The following is a 4,436-nucleotide window of genomic DNA, read 5'->3' on the forward strand; positions in this document are numbered from 1 at the left end:
ATTAGTTATAAAACCTAGATCAACTTAAAAGATCATCTTTTAAGGTTATCTGTTCTCACTTTTATCCACGGGCAGGCTCTGATTCCAGTATCACCTTACCTAATTTCTGAGCGAAACTGACCCAGTCTGGGGTATTTTAAGCAACCTTATTCATTTTACAAAGTATGTATTCCTTTTGGAAAAGAATTCCCAGAAAGTTTCTTGTCAGTGTTTCCTTTAACACTTTTAAAATACAGCATTATTTACAAAAGTGTGTACTCTTTTAAGACTCTACATCTACTGTGTAAAGTAATATCTATTTGTCTTTGCAAATAACACAACACAAATTCTGACTTTTGTCTAAGAACATGATACCAATTTATCAGCACAATAAATTGTCTGTGTCTGTGTGATAGATCACTAAAGACTCAACTGCCTTCCTTGGCTTGATCCCTGCTCTGTGAGAAGGAGATGCCTTTTGTACACAGCTAGCCAAGATTCAAGGGCTGTACCTCTGGCCAAGACAAAGAGCTTTTACTCTGGGTGAAATTAAAGGAGACTCCAGCTGTGGCCTCACTAGTACTCAAACGTCAAGTTCTCTGCTCCCAACCCTATCACCACATACCATTTGCTTAAATGAATAAGTGGCGTTTCTGGTGAGGCTGGAAAGTCTTTAGAAAAATGCAGAGTGGAAACACTTTATAAATATGAGTTACAGCATTTGAATTAGAATTCTGCTTGGTATAATTTTTTTTTCAGCTTGTCACTCACTGCAAAGGCAGTTTTTTTTTTTAAAAAAAAGCTGTCAATTTGTTTTATCTTATAGGTATTTAGTTTTTTGATTCTCAAACAGGGAAAACATGAAACAGAAAATCTCACATGTAACCAAGCTGAAACAAGAAAGACAATTACTTTTCCCTAATGAAATGTTCTATTTCCTTGGTTTGCTGTTTCATTAATTTCCCAACTTCATTTTATGCTGATCTAGATTTTAGTAGTTTTCCCCAAACACAACTTGAGCAAAAGATGTTTGGATTAATTCAAAAAATTATTGTGTGTCTATGGTGTGAGACGCTCTTTCTTATGAGCTGGGTAATAGTAAATGGCAATCCAGATTTCTCCTGTGACAGGACTTTGACTTTAGAGCTGGGGTGAGGACAGATTAAGACAGACTAACTAATAAAAGTTAAATATAATGATAGTTATGATGAAGAAAATGAAAAGATTTATGCAACAGGGAATGACTAGGTGGCATATAACATGCAGAGAGCCCCCTCTGAAGAGATAAGATTTGAGCTAAGAACTTACTGATGAAAAAGATGAAGCAATACATGTGAATTTGGGAGGGACACTCTGCTACCAGAGTGAATGACAAGGACAACAGCCCAAGAAAGGGACCAGTTTGATGTGTTCCGGGATTGGAAAGAAAGTCATTGTAATGGGAGCATAATGAATAAAGGTAAGAGTGATAAGAAATGAGGAAGGACAATATCTGGGGGTGAAATTAATCACCATATTCTAGTATTATAAGGTAAGTTCCATTGTGTTTTAGTTGGAAGCCACTGGAAAATTTTCAGCTGAGGAGTAATGTGATATAATATATACTTGTGAGAGATTGTTTTGGTTGCTGAGTGTAGACTGTATTTTGGGCCAGGGTGATAGAGTAGGAGAGAGTGAAAGCAGGGAATCATTTAGAACAGCACAATAGCTTGTAGCCTGGATCCCTTTCTAGATCTCTTGGGTCTTTCCGTTAAAAAAAAAAAAAAAAAAAGACATCGTCCAAACTCTATGTTCATTCACTTTTCTTCTTGGCCTTTGACTTGAGTCCATAATTTGTGGGCCCCTTATTTCTTGGTCTCTTTTTCTGTTTGCCTAAAATATGTCATGAAGTCACTTTTGTTTCCTACATTCAGGCTCCTCCTCTGACTCTCTGTGCAGAGGAATGGACAGAATTCTCTTTCCAGTAAAGCCACCAGAACATGTAATTGCACTCAGAGTTCAGAGTTGCCATCCTGATGTCCAAATGATGACAGTATTGAAATAAGCTGCCCACTATTTCCCAGAAATTGCTAAATATTCGTAAGCATATCTATGATCCAGTAGTCTTAGATAATAGGTAGATCTACTTCATTTTTGCCTCTTGTTAGCTTAGCCATCTTAAATTCTTAAACTACAGTTGATGAGAAAACCCACTTCATGAACATGGAAATTCCTTAAGCTCTGAAAAAGCCAAAAATCCAAAAATTTCTTTTGATTCCCTCCCATACCCCAAGTTATTGGCTGCTGGGAGCTGAGTAACATTAAGAGGATTAGAAACATGCATGGTCTTCTGTTTAGTTTTCTGTCCTTACCATATATGTCAATCTAATTTCTGGAACATCACTTTTGTTGTCAGCTTTTAATCTTTCTGAGGTGGAAGACTTAGAGGTTTGGCTTCAGTTAGTAACTTCTCTGGTTATTAAATGTGCTCTAAATGCAGTGGCTCATCTTATATGTGTTCCTTAATGTCATTTCTGACTGGGTGTTTTAGTTTCCCACTTTGGCCGAGCCATGTTGAGGGTTAACTCTCATAGAACTATTTATGAAGAAAAGTCTCTGGATTTAGTAAACAGAAGGAGTTATTTCTCATTGCTGGGAGGCGTTGGGTGATTTTCATAATTCCTTTCTTTCAAATCCTTATCATTGTGATTTGTGTTTTCAAGGGATGGGGGTTCACAACAGAAATGATGTCGTGGTGGTTTGGACCGAAAGAGCCATAAATAGAAAGAATATTGCCATGTTTTCTAACAGATGCTCTCTCTGGCTCAGAGCTTGAATCTATCAAATTATTGAAAGGAGCATTTGTAACATCATGTCTCAGGGAAGAATAGAAAAAAAAAAAGAAAAGAAAAAGAAAATCTTCAGGCTATCTTTCTGAACTATTTTGTGTCTTTAGAATTAAATAATACATTTGAATGGGCCAATGCCAATAATGGTAAAATTTAAAAGATGTGTTGAGATTTGCTTGGGCCACTGTCATATTGGTCTTCTTCCTTTCTTGAGACAATTACTTTATTCTTGAGATTGAGTCCAGATCATCAAACACTCACTTTGTTTTAATTTTAGCTACAGGCAATTCAGTTCATGTCAGCCTATATGTAACAGATGTAAACTTTGCATGTTTTGTTTTGTTTTCGTTGTTTGTTTTTTTCCTTCTCAGTCTCATGGATTACCTTCATACCAGTCTACTCTTTCAGTTTTAAAGGGGGACAGGCTGATCATGACTCCCAGTCATCCCCCGAAGTAGGTGGGTCACCTTAGGGGAAAACTTTACCTGCTCAAAAATTCATCTCACATTACCAGTGAAGATTTGGGCACCTCCCCCATCATTATTTTCCTTACTCATAATTATGTTTAAAGCATTAAACTTTTTCAGGGTCTACTACTCAGCAGCCCACATCATTTTGTTCATACCTGTTTCTTGACCAAATCTTAGTTCTAGTAAAACCTGGGCTTCTGTGGCTTAAGATGTAGAATTTAATGCAAATACAGTCATGGGGTAACTGTGAATTATATTATGTATGAATGAAATAGTTCTCCATTTTCCAAACTAATTAATGCAGTAGAAAATCCTGGATGCTGTCTGTGGACATGGGATCAATTTGCTTCTATCGATCATTACTTCTACTTCAGTCTATGTCTTACTACAAATGACCTTTCAGAAAGAAAATCAGTGTCTGTAATTTATCAAATGTAAGTTCTTTTAAAACAATGAGCCAGTATAGCTAAAATTGTGGTGTGTTAATAAATGGCTCTAAAATCTCAGTGTCTTCAAATAATAAAAGCTTCTTTCTTGCTCATGCTACATGGTCATTGGAAGCAGGCAAGAGATACCTTGCTCATTACACTCAATACAGAAACAGGCTAAGTGAGAAGCCACCATTTCTGGCATTGCCAATTTCTGAGCCAAAGTAAAAAGAACTCTGCCAGGGAGCAATTAAGATGTGCTAGCCCAGAAATGACACATTTACTACTGATTGGTTAGAAGTAGTCATAAAGGGGCGCCTGGGTGGCTCAGTCAGTTAGGCATCTGACTTCGGCTCAGGTCATGATCTCACAGCTTGTGAGTTCAAACCCCGAATCGGGCTCTGTGCTGACAGCTTGGAGCCTGGAGCCTGCTTCGGATTCTGTGTCTCCCTCTCTCTCTCTGCCCCTCCCCTGCTCACACTCTGTCTCTCTCTCTCTCTCTCTCTCTCTCTCTCTCTCAAAAAATAAACATTAAAAAAAGAAGAAGAAGAAGTAGTCATAGACCAGGGAACAGCGGGGAAGGGAACTGTGTGCCAATGACAGTAAATACAATTCTACATGTGTTCTAAAGGAAGAGGAACCAGAAATATTTTGATTAAAACCTTTATGATTGCCCTAGCACTCCATGACTGGCTTTCTGTAAGACTTTTGTAGACTGCTTCATTGAGCTT

At 37.6% G+C, this 4,436-nt stretch overlaps 1 non-coding gene across 1 annotated transcript; it reads right to left on the reverse strand.

Moving 5' to 3' along the window:
• Positions 1-3,228: 3,228 nt before the first annotated feature.
• LOC115522469 lies at positions 3,229-3,381 on the reverse strand. Its single transcript, XR_003971390.1, has one exon. It is a non-coding gene; the product is annotated as a U12 minor spliceosomal RNA (small nuclear RNA).
• Between the last annotated feature and the right edge of the window lie 1,055 nt (positions 3,382-4,436).

This window comes from Lynx canadensis, chromosome C1, assembly GCF_007474595.2.
Source record: "Lynx canadensis isolate LIC74 chromosome C1, mLynCan4.pri.v2, whole genome shotgun sequence".
NCBI classification, from domain to species: Eukaryota; Metazoa; Chordata; class Mammalia; order Carnivora; family Felidae; genus Lynx; species Lynx canadensis.